Source organism: Hemitrygon akajei, chromosome 12 (assembly GCF_048418815.1).
Source record: "Hemitrygon akajei chromosome 12, sHemAka1.3, whole genome shotgun sequence".
NCBI lineage: Eukaryota > Metazoa > Chordata > Chondrichthyes > Myliobatiformes > Dasyatidae > Hemitrygon > Hemitrygon akajei.
The window spans coordinates 100,752,687-100,770,912 of record NC_133135.1 but is presented as its reverse complement, the minus strand read 5'-3'; positions in this window follow the sequence as shown (position 1 = coordinate 100,770,912).

The following is an 18,226-nucleotide window of genomic DNA, read 5'->3' as shown; positions in this document are numbered from 1 at the left end:
GCTGTGACATTCAGTCACGACACTATAGGCTACAGAGGTGCTGTGACCTTCAGTCACGACACTATAGGCTACATAGGTGCTCCGACATTCAGTCACGACACTATACGCTACAGAGGGGCTCCGACCTTCAGTCACGACACTATCGGCTACAGAGGGGCTCCGACCTTCAGTCACGACACTACAGGCTACAGAGGGGCTCCGACCTTCAGACACGACACTATAGGCTACAGAGGTGCTCCGACATTCAGTCACGACACTATACGCTACAGAGGGGCTCCGACCTTCAGTCACGACACTATAGGCTACAGAGGGGCTCCGACCTTCAGTCACGACACTATAGGCTACAGAGGGGGACCGACCTTCAGTCACGACACTATAGGCTACAGAGGTGCTGTGACCTTCAGTCACGACACTATAGGTTTCAGTGGGGCTCCGACCTTCATTCAGGACACTACAGGCTACAGAGGGGCTCCGACCTTCAGTCACGACACTATAGGCTACAGAGGGGCTCCGACCTTCAGTCACGACACTATAGGCTACAGAGGGGCTCCGACCTTCAGTCAGGACACTACAGGCTACAGAGGGGCTCCGACCTTCAGTCACGACACTATAGGCTACAGAGGGGCTCCGACCTTCAGTCACGACACTATAGGCTACAGAGGGGCTCTGACCTTCAGTCACGACACTGTAGGTTTCAGTGGGGCTCCGACCTTCATTCAGGACACTACAGGCTACAGAGGGGCTCCGACCTTCAGTCACGACACTATAGGCTACAGAGGGGCTCCGACCTTCAGTCACGACACTATAGGCTACAGAGGGGCTCCGACCTTCAGTCAGGACACTACAGGCTACAGAGGGGCTCCGACCTTCAGTCACGACACTATAGGCTACAGAGGGGCTCCGACCTTCAGTCACGACACTATAGGCTACAGAGGGGCTCCGACCTTCAGTCACGACACTATAGGCTACAGAGGGGCTCTGACCTTCAGTCACGACACTGTAGACTACAGAAGGGCTCCGACCTTCAGTCACGACACTATAGGCTACAGAGGAGCTCCGACCTTCAGTCACGACACTATAGGCTACAGAGGGGCTCCGACCTTCAGTCACGACACTATACGCTACAGAGGGGCTCCGACCTTCAGTCACGACACTATAGGCTACAGAGGGGCTCTGAACTTCAGTCACGACACTGTAGGCTAAAGAGGGGCACCGACCTTCAGTCACGACACTATAGGCTACAGAGGGGCTCTTGTCTTTCAGTCACGACACTATAGGCTACAGAGGGGCACTGACCTTCAGTCACGACACTATAGGCTACAGAGGGGCTCTTGTCCTTCAGTCACGACACTATAGGCTACAGAGAGGCACCAACCTTCAGTCACGACACTGTAGGCTACATAGGGGCTCCGACCTTCAGTCACGACACTGTAGGCTACAGAGGGACTCCGACCTTCAGACACGACACTATAGGCTGCAGAGAGGCTCTGACCTTCAGTCACGACACTATAGGCTACAGAGGGGCTCCGACCTTAAGTCACGACACTATAGGCTGCAGAGGAGCTTTGACCTTCAGTCACGACCCTATAGGCTACAGAGGGGCACCGACCTTCAGTCACGACACTATAGGCTACAGAGGGGCACCGACCTTCAGTCACGACACTATAGGCTACAGAGGGGCTCCGACCTTCAGTCACGACACTATAGGCGACAGAGGGGCTCTGACCTTTAGTCACGACACTATAGGCTACAGAGGTGCTGTGACCTTCAGTCATGACACTATAGGCTACAGAGGAGCTCCGACCTTCAGTCACGACACTATAGGCTACAGAGGGGCTCTGACCTTCAGTCACAACACTATAGGCTACAGAGGTGCTGTGACCTTCAGTCACGACACTATAGACTACAGAGGGGCTCCGACCTTTAGTCACGACACTGTAGGCTACAGAGGGGCTCCGACCTTCAGTCACGACACTATAGGCTACAGAGGGGCTCCGAACTTCAGTCCCGACACTATAGGCTAAAGAGGGGCTCCGACCCTCAGTCACGACGCTATAGGCTACAGACGGGGGCCGACCTTCAGTCACGACACTATAGGCTACAGAGGGGCTCTTGTCCTTCAGTCACAACACTATAGGCTACAGAGGGGCTCCGACCTTCAGTCACGAAACTGTAGGCTACAGAGGGGCTCCGACCTTCAGAAACGACATTATAGGCTACAGAGGGGCACCGACCTTCAGTCACGACACTATAGGCTACAGAGGGGCACCGACCTTCAGTCACGACAATATAGGCTACAGAGGGGCTCCGAACTTCAGTCACGATACTATAGGCGACAGAGGGGCTCTGACCTTTAGTCACGACACTATAGGCTACATAGGTGCTGTGACCTTCAGTCATGACACTATAGGCTACAGAGGGGCTCCGACCTTCAGTCACGACACTATAGGCTACAGAGGGGCTCTGACCTTCAGTCACGACACTATAGGCTACAGAGGTGCTGTGACCATCAGTCACGACACTATAGGCTACAGAGGGGCTCCGACCTTCAGTCACGACACTATAGGCTACAGAGGGGATCCGACCTTCAGTCACGACACTATAGACTACAGAGGGGCTCTGACCTTTAGTCACGACACTGTAGGCTACAGAGGGGCTCCGACCTTCAGTCACGACACTATAGGCTACAGAGGGTCTCCGACCTTCAGTCCCGACACTATAGGCTAAAGAGGGGCTCCGACCCTCAGTCACGACACTATAGGCTACAGACGGGGGCCGACCTTCAGTCACGACACTATAGGCTACAGAGGGGCTCCGACCTTCAGTCACGACACTGCAGGCTACAGAGGGGCTCCGACCTTCAGAAACGACACTATAGGCTACAGAGGGGCACCGACCTTCAGTCACGATACTGTAGGTTACAGAGGGGCTCGGACCTTCAGTCACGACACTATAGGCTACAGAGGGGCTCCGACATTCAGTCACGACACTATAGGCTACAGAGGGGCTCCGACCTTCAGTCACGACACTATAGGCTACAGAGGGGCTCCGACCTTCAGTCACGACACTATAGGCTACAGAGGGGCTCCGACCTTCAGTCACGACACTATAGGCTACAGAGGGGCACCGACCTTCAGTCACAACACAATAGGCTACAGAGGGGCTCCGACCTTCAGACACAACACTGTAGGCTACAGAGCGGCTCTGAGCTTCAGTCACGACACTATAGGCTACAGAAGGGCTCTGATCTTCAGTCACGACACTATAGGCTACAGAGGGGCTCCGACCTTCAGTCACGACACTATAGGCTACAGAGGGGCACCGACCTTCCGTCACATCACTATAGGCTACAGAGGGGCTCTTGTCTTTCAGTCACGACACTATAGGCTACAGAGGGGCACTGACCTTCAGTCACGACACTATAGGCTACAGAGGGGCTCTTGTCCTTCAGTCACGACACTATAGGCTACAGAGAGGCACCAACCTTCAGTCACGACACTGTAGGCTACATAGGGGCTCCGACCTTCAGTCACGACACTGTAGGCTACAGAGGGACTCCGACCTTCAGACACGACACTATAGGCTACAGTGAGGCTCTGACCTTCAGTCACGACACTATAGGCTACAGAGGGGCTCCGACCTTAAGTCACGACACTATAGGCTGCAGAGGAGCTTTGACCTTCAGTCACGACCCTATAGGCTACAGAGGGGCACCGACCTTCAGTCACGACACTATAGGCTACAGAGGGGCACCGACCTTCAGTCACGACACTATAGGCTACAGAGGGGCTCCGACCTTCAGTCACGACACTATAGGCGACAGAGGGGCTCTGACCTTCAGTCACGACACTATAGGCTACAGAGGTGCTGTGACCTTCAGTCATGACACTATAGACTACAGAGGGGCTCCGACCTTCAGTCACGTCACTATAGGCTACAGAGGGGCTCTGACCTTCAGTCACAACACTATAGGCTACAGAGGTGCTGTGACCTTCAGTCACGACACTATAGACTACAGAGGGGCTCCGACCTTTAGTCACGACACTGTAGGCTACAGAGGGGCTCCGACCTTCAGAAACGACATTATAGGCTACAGAGGGGCACCGACCTTCAGTCACGACACTATAGGCTACAGAGGGGCACCGACCTTCAGTCACGACAATATAGGCTACAGAGGGGCTCCGAACTTCAGTCACGATAATATAGGCGACAGAGGGGCTCTGACCTTTAGTCACGACACTATAGGCTACAGAGGTGCTGTGACCTTCAGTCATGACACTATAGGCTACAGAGGGGCTCCGACCTTCAGTCACGACACTATAGGCTACAGAGGGGCTCCGACCTTCAGTCACGACACTATAGGCTACAGAGGGGCTCTGACCTTCAGTCACGACACTATAGGCTACAGAGGTGCTGTGACCATCAGTCACGACACTATAGGCTACAGAGGGGCTCCGACCTTCAGTCACGACACTATAGGCTACAGAGGGGATCCGACCTTCAGTCACGACACTATAGACTACAGAGGGGCTCTGACCTTTAGTCACGACACTGTAGGCTACAGAGGGGCTCCGACCTTCAGTCACGACACTATAGGCTACAGAGGGGCTCCGACCTTCAGTCCCGACACTATAGGCTAAAGAGGGGCTCCGACCCACAGTCACGACACTATAGGCTACAGACGGGGGCCGACCTTCAGTCCCGACACTATAGGCTAAAGAGGGGCTCCGACCCACAGTCACGACACTATAGGCTACAGACGGGGGCCGACCTTCAGTCACGACACTATAGGCTACAGAGGGGCTCCGACCTTCAGTCACGACACTATAGGCTACAGAGGGGCTCCGACCTTCAGAAACGACACTATAGGCTACAGAGGGGCACCGATCTTCAGTCACGACACTGTAGGTTACAGAGGGGCTCGGACCTTCAGTCACGACACTATAGGCTACAGAGGGGCTCCGACCTTCAGTCACGACACTATAGGCTACAGAGGGGCTCCGACCTTCAGTCACGACACTATAGGCTACAGAAGGGCTCTGATCTTCAGTCACGACACTATAGGCTACAGAGGGGCTCCGACCTTCAGTCACGACACTATAGGCTACAGAGGGGCACCGACCTTCCGTCACATCACTATAGGCTACAGAGGGGCTCTTGTCTTTCAGTCACGACACTATAGGCTACAGAGGGGCACTGACCTTCAGTCACGACACTATAGGCTACAGAGGGGCTCTTGTCCTTCAGTCACGACACTATAGGCTACAGAGAGGCACCAACCTTCAGTCACGACACTGTAGGCTACATAGGGGCTCCGACCTTCAGTCACGACACTGTAGGCTACAGAGGGACTCCGACCTTCAGACACGACACTATAGGCTACAGTGAGGCTCTGACCTTCAGTCACGACACTATAGGCTACAGAGGGGCTCCGACCTTAAGTCACGACACTATAGGCTGCAGAGGAGCTTTGACCTTCAGTCACGACCCTATAGGCTACAGAGGGGCACCGACCTTCAGTCACGACACTATAGGCTACAGAGGGGCACCGACCTTCAGTCACGACACTATAGGCTACAGAGGGGCTCCGACCTTCAGTCACGACACTATAGGCGACAGAGGGGCTCTGACCTTTAGTCACGACACTATAGGCTACAGAGGTGCTGTGACCTTCAGTCATGACACTATAGGCTACAGAGGAGCTCCGACCTTCAGTCACGACACTATAGGCTACAGAGGGGCTCTGAGCTTCAGTCACAACACTATAGGCTACAGAGGTGCTGTGACCATCAGTCACGACACTATAGACTACAGAGGGGCTCCGACCTTTAGTCACGACACTGTAGGCTACAGAGGTGCTCCGACCTTCAGTCACGACACTATAGGCTACAGAGGTGCTCCGAACTTCAGTCCCGACACTATAGGCTAAAGAGGGGCTCCGACCCTCAGTCACGACGCTATAGGCTACAGACGGGGGCCGACCTTCAGTCACGACACTATAGGCTACAGAGGGGCTCTTGTCCCTCAGTCACAACACTATAGGCTACAGAGGGGCTCCGACCTTCAGTCACGACACTATATGCTACAGAGGGGCTCCGACATTCAGTCACGAAACTGTAGGCTACAGAGGGGCTCCGACCTTCAGAAACGACATTATAGGTACAGAGGGGCACCGACCTTCAGTCACGACACTATAGGCTACAGAGGGGCACCGACCTTCAGTCACGACAATATAGGCTACAGAGGGGCTCCGAACTTCAGTCACGATAATATAGGCGACAGAGGGGCTCTGACCTTTAGTCACGACACTATAGGCTACAGAGGTGCTGTGACCTTCAGTCATGACACTATAGGCTACAGAGGGGCTCCGACCTTCAGTCACGACACTATAGGCTACAGAGGGGCTCTGACCTTCAGTCACGACACTATAGGCTACAGAGGGGATCCGACCTTCAGTCACGACACTATAGACTACAGAGGGGCTCTGACCTTTAGTCACGACACTGTAGGCTACAGAGGGGCTCCGACCTTCAGTCACGACACTATAGGCTACAGAGGGGCTCCGACCTTCAGTCCCGACACTATAGGCTAAAGAGGGGCTCCGACCCACAGTCACGACACTATAGGCTACAGACGGGGGCCGACCTTCAGTCACGACACTATAGGCTACAGAGGGGCTCTTGTCCTTCAGTCACAACACTATAGGCTACAGAGGGGCACCGACCTTCAGTCACGACACTATAGGCTACAGAGGGGCTCCGACCTTCAGTCACGACACTGCAGGCTACAGAGGGGCTCCGACCTTCAGAAACGACACAATAGGCTACAGAGGGGCACCGACCTTCAGTCACGACACTGTAGGTTACAGAGGGGCTCGGACCTTCAGTCACGACACTATAGGCTACAGAGGGGCTCCGACCTTCAGTCACGACACTATAGGCTACAGAGGGGCTCCGACCTTCAGTCACGACACTATAGGCTACAGAGGGGCTCCGACCTTCAGTCACGACACTATAGGCTACAGAGGGGCTCTGACCTTCAGTCACGACACTATAGGCTACAGAGGTGCTGTGACCTTCAGTCACGACACTATAGGCTACAGAGGGGCTCCGACCTTCAGTCACGACACTATAGGCTACAGAGGGGCTCCGACCTTCAGTCACGACACTATAGGCTACAGTGGGGCTCCGACCTTCAGTCAAGACACTGTAGGCTACAGAGGGGCTCCGACCTTCAGTCACGACACTGTAGGCTACAGAGGGGCTATTGTCCTACAGTCACGACACTATAGGCTACAGAGGGGCTCTGACCATCAGTCACGACACTATAGGCAACAGAGGGGCTCTGACCATCAGTCACGACACTATAGGCTACAGAGGGGCTCCGAACTTCAGTCACGACACTATAGGCTACAGAGGTGCTCTGACCATCAGTCACGACACTATAGGCTACAGAGGGGCTCTGACCTTCAGTCACGACACCATAGGCTACAGAGGGGCTCCGACCTTCAGTCACGACACTATAGGCTACAGAGAGGCTCTGACCTTCAGTCACGACACTATAGGCTACAGAGGGGCTCTGACCTTCAGTCACGACACTATAGGCTACAGAGGGGCTCTGACCTTCAGTCACGACACGATAGGCTACAGAGGGGCTCTGACCTTCAGTCACGACACTATAGGCTACAGAGAGGCTCTGACCTTCAGTCACGACACTATAGGCTACAGAGGGGCTCTGACCTTCAGTCACGACACGATAGGCTACAGAGGGGCTCTGTCCTTCAGTCACGACACTATAGGCTACGGAGGGGCTCCGACCTTCAGTCACGACACTATAGGCTACAGAGGGGCTCTGACCTTCAGTCACGACACTATAGGCTACAGAGAGGCTCTGACCTTCAGTCACGACACTATAGGCTACAGAGGGGCTCTGACCTTCAGTCACGACACGATAGGCTACAGAGGGGCTCTGACCTTCAGTCACGACACTATAGGCTACGGAGGGGCTCCGACCTTCAGTCACGACACTATAGGCTACAGAGGGGCTCCGACCTTCAGTCACGACACTGTAGGCTACAGAGGGGCTCCGACCTTCTTTCACGACAATATAGGCTACAGAGGGGCTCCGACCTTCAGTCACGACACTATAGGCTACAGAGGGGCTCCGACCTTCATTCACGACACTATAGACTACAGAGGGGCTCCGACCTTCAGTCACGACACTATAGGCTACAGAGGGGCTCCGACCTTCATTCACGACACTATAGACTACAGAGGGGCTCCGACCTTCAGTCACGACACTATAGGCTACAGAGGGGCTCCGACCTTCAGTCACGACACTGTAGGCTACAGAGGGGCACCGACCTTCAGACACGACACTATAGGTTACAGAGGGGCTCCGACCTTCAGTCACGACACTACAGGCTACAGAGGGGCTCCGACCTTCAGTCACGACACTATAGGCTACAGAGGGGCTCCGACCTTCAGTCACGACACTACAGGCTACAGAGGGGCTCCGACCTTCAGTCACGACACTATAGGCTACAGAGGGGCTCCGACCTTCAGTCACGACACTACAGGCTACAGAGGGGCTCCGACCTTCAGTCACGACACTATAGGCTACAGAGGGGCTCCGACCTTCAGTCACGACACTATAGGCTACTGAGGGGCTCCGACATTCAGTAACGACACTGTAGGCTGCAGAGGGGCACCGACCTTCAGTCACGACACTATAGGCTACAGAGGGGCTCCGAACTTCAGTAACGACACTATAGGCTACAGAGGGGCTCCGACCTTCAGTCACGACACTATAGGCTACAGAGGGGCTCCGACCTTCAGTCACGACACTATAGGCTACAGAGGGGCTCCGACCTTCAGTCACGACACTATAGGCTACAGAGGGGATCCGACCTTCAGTCACGACACTATAGGCTACAGAGGGGCTCCGAACTTCAGTCACGACACTATAGGCTACAGAGGGGCTCCGACCTTCAGTCACGACACTACAGGCTACAGAGGGGCTCCGACCTCAGTCACGACACTATAGGCTACAGAGGGGCTCCGACCTTCAGTCACGACACTATAGGCTACAGAGGGGCTCCGACCTTCAGTCACGACACTATAGGCTACAGTGGGGCTCCGACCTTCAGTGACGACACTATAGGCTACAGAGGGGCTCCGACCTTCAGTCACGACACTATAGGCTACAGAGGGGCTCCGACCTTCAGTCACGACAGTATAGGCTACAGAGGGTCTCCGACCTTCAGACACGACACTATAGGCTACAGAGGGGCTCCGACCTTCAGTCACGACACTATAGGCTACAGAGGGGCTCCAACCTTCAGACACGACACTATAGGCTACAGAAGGGCTTTGACCTTCAGTCACGACACTATAGGCTACAGAGGGGCTCCGACCTTCAGAGACGACATTATAGGCTACAGAGTGGCTCCGACCTTCAGTCACGACACTGTAGGCTACAGAGGGGCTCCGACCTTCAGTCACGACACTATAGGCTACAGAGGGGCTCTGACCTTCAGTCACGACACTATAGGCTACAGAGGGGCTCCGACCTTCAGTCACGACACTATAGGCTACAGAGGTGCTGTGACCTTCAGTCACGACTCTATAGGCTACAGAGGGGCTCCGACCTTCAGTCACGACACTATAGGATACAGAGGTGCTGTGACCTTCAGTCACGACACTATAGGCTACAGAGGGGCTCCGACCTTCAGTCACGAAACTATAGGGTACAGAGGGGCTCCGAACTTCAGTCACGACACTATAGGCTACACTGGGGCACCGACCTTCAGTCACGACACTTTAGGCTACAGAGGGGCTCCGACCTTCAGTCACGACACTATAGGCTACAGAGGGGCTCTTGTCCTTCAGTCACGACACTATAGGCTACAGAGGGGCTCTGACCATCAGTCACGACACTATAGGCTACAGAGGGGCTCTGACCATCAGTCACGACACTATAGGCTACAGAGGGGCTCCGACCTTCAGTCACGACACTTTCGGCTACAGAGGGGCTCCGACCTTCAGTCACGACACTATAGGCTACAGAGGGGCTCTGACCTTCAGTCACGACACTATAGGCTACAGAGGGGCTCCGACCATCAGTCACGACACTCTAGGCTACAGAGGGGCCGTGACCTTCAGTCACAACACTATAGGCTACAGAGAGGCTCTGACCATCAGTCACGACTCAATAGGCTACAGAGGGGCACCGACCTTCAGTCACATCACTATAGGTTACAGAGGGGCTCCGACCTTCAGTCACGACGTTATAGGCTACAGAGGTGCTCCGACCTTCAGTCACGACACTATAGGCTACAGAGGGGCTCCGACCTTCAGTCACGACACTGTAGGCTACAGAGGGGCTCCGACCTTCTGTCACGACACTATAGGCTACAGAGGGGCTCTGAACTTCAGTCACGACACTGTAGGCTACAGAGGGGCTCCGAACTTCAGTCACGACACTATAGGCTACAGAGGTGCTGTGACCTTCAGTCACGACACTATAGGCTACAGAGGGGATCTGACCTTCAGTCACGACACTACAGGCTACAGAGGGGCTCCGACATTCAGTCACGACACTTTAGGCTACAGAGGGGCTCCGACCTTCAGTAACGACACTATAGGCTACAAAGGGGCTCTGACCATAAGTCACGACACTATAGGCTACAGAGGGGCTCAGACCTTCAGTAACGACACTATAGGTTACAAAGGGGCTCTGACCATCAGTTACGACACTATAGGCTACAGAGGGGCTCCGACCTTCAGTCACGACACTATAGGCTACAGAGGGGCTCTGTCCTTCAGTCACAACAGTATAGGCTACAGAGGGTCTCCGACCTTCAGTCACGACACTATAGGCTACAGAGGGGCTCTGACCTTCAGTCACGACACTATAGGCTACAGAGGGGCCGTGACCTTCAGTCACGACACTATAGGCTACAGAGGGGCTCCGACCTTCAGTCACGACACTATAGGCTACAGAGGGGCTCTGACCTTCAGTCACGACACTATAGGCTACAGAGGGGCCGTGACCTTCAGTCACGACACTATAGGCTACAGAGGGGCTATGACCTTCAGTCACGACACTATAGGCTACAGAGAGGCTCTGACCATCAGTCACGACACAATAGGCTACAGAGGGGCACCGACCTTCAGTCACATCACTATAGGTTACAGAGGGGCTCCGACCTTCAGTCACGACTCTATAGGCTACAGAGGGGCTCCGACCTTCAGTCACGACACTGTAGGCTACAGAGGGGCACCGACCTTCAGACAAGACACTATAGGTTACAGAGGGGCTCCGACCTTCAGTCACGACACTATAGGCTACAGAGGGGCTCCGACCTTCAGTCACGACACTACAGACTACAGAGGGGCTCCGACCTTCAGTCACGACACTATAGGCTACAGAGGGGCTCCGACCTTCAGTCACGACACTATAGGCTACAGAGGGGCTCCGACCTTCAGTCACGACACTATAGGCTACAGAGGTGCAGTGACATTCAGTCACGACACTATAGGCTACAGAGGGGCCGTGACCTTCAGTCACGACACTATAGGCTACAGAGGGGCTCCGACCTTCAGTCACGACACTATAGGCTACAGAGGGGCTCTGACCTTCAGTCACGACACTATAGGCTACAGAGGGGCCGTGACCTTCAGTCACGACACTATAGGCTACAGAGGGGCTCCGACCTTCAGTCACGACACTATAGGCTACAGAGGGGCTCTGACCTTCAGTCACGACACTATAGGCTACAGAGGGGCCGTGACCTTCAGTCACGACACTATAGGCTACAGAGGGGCTCCGACCTTCAGTCACGACACTATAGGCTACAGAGGGGCTCTGACCTTCAGTCACGACACTATAGGCTACAGAGGGGCCGTGACCTTCAGTCACGACACTATAGGCTACAGAGGGGCTATGACCTTCAGTCACGACACTATAGGCTACAGAGAGGCTCTGACCATCAGTCACGACACTATAGGCTACAGAGGGGCTCCGACCTTCAGTCACGACACTATAGGCTACAGAGGGGCTCCGACCTTCAGTCACGACACTATAGGCTACAGAGGGGCTCCGACTTTCAGACACGACACTATAGGCTACAGAGGGGCTCCGACCTTCAGACACGACACTATAGGCTACAGAGGGGCTCCGACATCCAGACACGACACTATAGGCTACAGAGGGGCTCCGACCTTCAGTCACGACACTATAGGCTACAGAGGGGCTCCGACTCTCAGTCACGACACTATAGGCTACAGAGGGGCTCTGACCTTCAGTCACGACACTATAGGCTACAGAGGTGCTGTGACCTTCAGACACGACACTATAGGCTACAGAGGGGCTCCGACCTTCAGTCAGGACTCTATAGGCTACAGAGGGGCTCCGACCTTCAGTCACGACACTATAGGCTACAGAGGGGCTCTGACCTTCAGGCACGACACTATAGGCTACAGAGGGGCTCCGACCTTCAGTCACGACACTATAGGCTACAGAGGGGCTCCGACCTTCAGTCACGACACTATAGGCTACAGAGGGGCTCTGACCTTCAGTCACGACACTATAGGCTACAGAGGGGCCGTGACCTTCAGTCACGACACTATAGGCTACAGAGGGGCTCTGACCTTCAGTCACGACACTATAGGCTACAGAGAGGCTCTGACCATCAGTCACGGCACAATAGGCTACAGAGGGGCACCGACATTGAGTCACATCACTATAGGTTACAGAGGGGCTCCGACCTTCAGTCACTACACTATAGGCTACAGAGGTTCTCCGACCTTCAGTCACGACACTGTAGGCTACAGAGGGGCACCGACCTTCAGACACGACACTATAGGCTACAGAGGGGCTCCGACCTTCAGTCACGACACTATAGGCTACAGAGGGGCTCCGACCTTCAGTCACGACACTATAGGCTACAGAGGTGCAGTGACCTTCAGTCACGACACTGTAGGCTACATAGGGGCTCCGACCTTCAGTCACGACACTGTAGGCTACAGAGGGACTCCGACCTTCAGACACGACACTATAGGCTACAGTGAGGCTCTGACCTTCAGTCACGACACTATAGGCTACAGAGGGGCTCCGACCTTAAGTCACGACACTATAGGCTGCAGAGGAGCTTTGACCTTCAGTCACGACCCTATAGGCTACAGAGGGGCACCGACCTTCAGTCACGACACTATAGGCTACAGAGGGGCACCGACCTTCAGTCACGACACTATAGGCTACAGAGGGGCTCCGACCTTCAGTCACGACACTATAGGCGACAGAGGGGCTCTGACCTTTAGTCACGACACTATAGGCTACAGAGGTGCTGTGACCTTCAGTCATGACACTATAGGCTACAGAGGAGCTCCGACCTTCAGTCACGACACTATAGGCTACAGAGGGGCTCTGAGCTTCAGTCACAACACTATAGGCTACAGAGGTGCTGTGACCTTCAGTCACGACACTATAGACTACAGAGGGGCTCCGACCTTTAGTCACGACACTGTAGGCTACAGAGGTGCTCCGACCTTCAGTCACGACACTATAGGCTACAGAGGTGCTCCGAACTTCAGTCCCGACACTATAGGCTAAAGAGGGGCTCCGACCCTCAGTCACGACGCTATAGGCTACAGACGGGGGCCGACCTTCAGTCACGACACTATAGGCTACAGAGGGGCTCTTGTCCCTCAGTCACAACACTATAGGCTACAGAGGGGCTCCGACCTTCAGTCACGACACTATATGCTACAGAGGGGCTCCGACATTCAGTCACGAAACTGTAGGCTACAGAGGGGCTCCGACCTTCAGAAACGACATTATAGGTACAGAGGGGCACCGACCTTCAGTCACGACACTATAGGCTACAGAGGGGCACCGACCTTCAGTCACGACAATATAGGCTACAGAGGGGCTCCGAACTTCAGTCACGATAATATAGGCGACAGAGGGGCTCTGACCTTTAGTCACGACACTATAGGCTACAGAGGTGCTGTGACCTTCAGTCATGACACTATAGGCTACAGAGGGGCTCCGACCTTCAGTCACGACACTATAGGCTACAGAGGGGCTCTGACCTTCAGTCACGACACTATAGGCTACAGAGGGGATCCGACCTTCAGTCACGACACTATAGACTACAGAGGGGCTCTGACCTTTAGTCACGACACTGTAGGCTACAGAGGGGCTCCGACCTTCAGTCACGACACTATAGGCTACAGAGGGGCTCCGACCTTCAGTCCCGACACTATAGGCTAAAGAGGGGCTCCGACCCACAGTCACGACACTATAGGCTACAGACGGGGGCCGACCTTCAGTCACGACACTATAGGCTACAGAGGGGCTCTTGTCCTTCAGTCACAACACTATAGGCTACAGAGGGGCACCGACCTTCAGTCACGACACTATAGGCTACAGAGGGGCTCCGACCTTCAGTCACGACACTGCAGGCTACAGAGGGGCTCCGACCTTCAGAAACGACACAATAGGCTACAGAGGGGCACCGACCTTCAGTCACGACACTGTAGGTTACAGAGGGGCTCGGACCTTCAGTCACGACACTATAGGCTACAGAGGGGCTCCGACCTTCAGTCACGACACTATAGGCTACAGAGGGGCTCCGACCTTCAGTCACGACACTATAGGCTACAGAGGGGCTCCGACCTTCAGTCACGACACTATAGGCTACAGAGGGGCTCTGACCTTCAGTCACGACACTATAGGCTACAGAGGTGCTGTGACCTTCAGTCACGACACTATAGGCTACAGAGGGGCTCCGACCTTCAGTCACGACACTATAGGCTACAGAGGGGCTCCGACCTTCAGTCACGACACTATAGGCTACAGTGGGGCTCCGACCTTCAGTCAAGACACTGTAGGCTACAGAGGGGCTCCGACCTTCAGTCACGACACTGTAGGCTACAGAGGGGCTATTGTCCTACAGTCACGACACTATAGGCTACAGAGGGGCTCTGACCATCAGTCACGACACTATAGGCAACAGAGGGGCTCTGACCATCAGTCACGACACTATAGGCTACAGAGGGGCTCCGAACTTCAGTCACGACACTATAGGCTACAGAGGTGCTCTGACCATCAGTCACGACACTATAGGCTACAGAGGGGCTCTGACCTTCAGTCACGACACCATAGGCTACAGAGGGGCTCCGACCTTCAGTCACGACACTATAGGCTACAGAGAGGCTCTGACCTTCAGTCACGACACTATAGGCTACAGAGGGGCTCTGACCTTCAGTCACGACACTATAGGCTACAGAGGGGCTCTGACCTTCAGTCACGACACGATAGGCTACAGAGGGGCTCTGACCTTCAGTCACGACACTATAGGCTACAGAGAGGCTCTGACCTTCAGTCACGACACTATAGGCTACAGAGGGGCTCTGACCTTCAGTCACGACACGATAGGCTACAGAGGGGCTCTGTCCTTCAGTCACGACACTATAGGCTACGGAGGGGCTCCGACCTTCAGTCACGACACTATAGGCTACAGAGGGGCTCTGACCTTCAGTCACGACACTATAGGCTACAGAGAGGCTCTGACCTTCAGTCACGACACTATAGGCTACAGAGGGGCTCTGACCTTCAGTCACGACACGATAGGCTACAGAGGGGCTCTGACCTTCAGTCACGACACTATAGGCTACGGAGGGGCTCCGACCTTCAGTCACGACACTATAGGCTACAGAGGGGCTCCGACCTTCAGTCACGACACTGTAGGCTACAGAGGGGCTCCGACCTTCTTTCACGACAATATAGGCTACAGAGGGGCTCCGACCTTCAGTCACGACACTATAGGCTACAGAGGGGCTCCGACCTTCATTCACGACACTATAGACTACAGAGGGGCTCCGACCTTCAGTCACGACACTATAGGCTACAGAGGGGCTCCGACCTTCATTCACGACACTATAGACTACAGAGGGGCTCCGACCTTCAGTCACGACACTATAGGCTACAGAGGGGCTCCGACCTTCAGTCACGACACTGTAGGCTACAGAGGGGCACCGACCTTCAGACACGACACTATAGGTTACAGAGGGGCTCCGACCTTCAGTCACGACACTACAGGCTACAGAGGGGCTCCGACCTTCAGTCACGACACTATAGGCTACAGAGGGGCTCCGACCTTCAGTCACGACACTACAGGCTACAGAGGGGCTCCGACCTTCAGTCACGACACTATAGGCTACAGAGGGGCTCCGACCTTCAGTCACGACACTACAGGCTACAGAGGGGCTCCGACCTTCAGTCACGACACTATAGGCTACAGAGGGGCTCCGACCTTCAGTCACGACACTATAGGCTACTGAGGGGCTCCGACATTCAGTAACGACACTGTAGGCTGCAGAGGGGCACCGACCTTCAGTCACGACACTATAGGCTACAGAGGGGCTCCGAACTTCAGTAACGACACTATAGGCTACAGAGGGGCTCCGACCTTCAGTCACGACACTATAGGCTACAGAGGGGCTCCGACCTTCAGTCACGACACTATAGGCTACAGAGGGGCTCCGACCTTCAGTCACGACACTATAGGCTACAGAGGGGATCCGACCTTCAGTCACGACACTATAGGCTACAGAGGGGCTCCGAACTTCAGTCACGACACTATAGGCTACAGAGGGGCTCCGACCTTCAGTCACGACACTACAGGCTACAGAGGGGCTCCGACCTCAGTCACGACACTATAGGCTACAGAGGGGCTCCGACCTTCAGTCACGACACTATAGGCTACAGAGGGGCTCCGACCTTCAGTCACGACACTATAGGCTACAGTGGGGCTCCGACCTTCAGTGACGACACTATAGGCTACAGAGGGGCTCCGACCTTCAGTCACGACACTATAGGCTACAGAGGGGCTCCGACCTTCAGTCACGACAGTATAGGCTACAGAGGGTCTCCGACCTTCAGACACGACACTATAGGCTACAGAGGGGCTCCGACCTTCAGTCACGACACTATAGGCTACAGAGGGGCTCCAACCTTCAGACACGACACTATAGGCTACAGAAGGGCTTTGACCTTCAGTCACGACACTATAGGCTACAGAGGGGCTCCGACCTTCAGAGACGACATTATAGGCTACAGAGTGGCTCCGACCTTCAGTCACGACACTGTAGGCTACAGAGGGGCTCCGACCTTCAGTCACGACACTATAGGCTACAGAGGGGCTCTGACCTTCAGTCACGACACTATAGGCTACAGAGGGGCTCCGACCTTCAGTCACGACACTATAGGCTACAGAGGTGCTGTGACCTTCAGTCACGACTCTATAGGCTACAGAGGGGCTCCGACCTTCAGTCACGACACTATAGGATACAGAGGTGCTGTGACCTTCAGTCACGACACTATAGGCTACAGAGGGGCTCCGACCTTCAGTCACGAAACTATAGGGTACAGAGGGGCTCCGAACTTCAGTCACGACACTATAGGCTACACTGGGGCACCGACCTTCAGTCACGACACTTTAGGCTACAGAGGGGCTCCGACCTTCAGTCACGACACTATAGGCTACAGAGGGGCTCTTGTCCTTCAGTCACGACACTATAGGCTACAGAGGGGCTCTGACCATCAGTCACGACACTATAGGCTACAGAGGGGCTCTGACCATCAGTCACGACACTATAGGCTACAGAGGGGCTCCGACCTTCAGTCACGACACTTTCGGCTACAGAGGGGCTCCGACCTTCAGTCACGACACTATAGGCTACAGAGGGGCTCTGACCTTCAGTCACGACACTATAGGCTACAGAGGGGCTCCGACCATCAGTCACGACACTCTAGGCTACAGAGGGGCCGTGACCTTCAGTCACAACACTATAGGCTACAGAGAGGCTCTGACCATCAGTCACGACTCAATAGGCTACAGAGGGGCACCGACCTTCAGTCACATCACTATAGGTTACAGAGGGGCTCCGACCTTCAGTCACGACGTTATAGGCTACAGAGGTGCTCCGACCTTCAGTCACGACACTATAGGCTACAGAGGGGCTCCGACCTTCAGTCACGACACTATAGGCTACAGAGGGGCTCCGACCTTCTGTCACGACACTATAGGCTACAGAGGGGCTCTGAACTTCAGTCACGACACTGTAGGCTACAGAGGGGCTCCGAACTTCAGTCACGACACTATAGGCTACAGAGGTGCTGTGACCTTCAGTCACGACACTATAGGCTACAGAGGGGA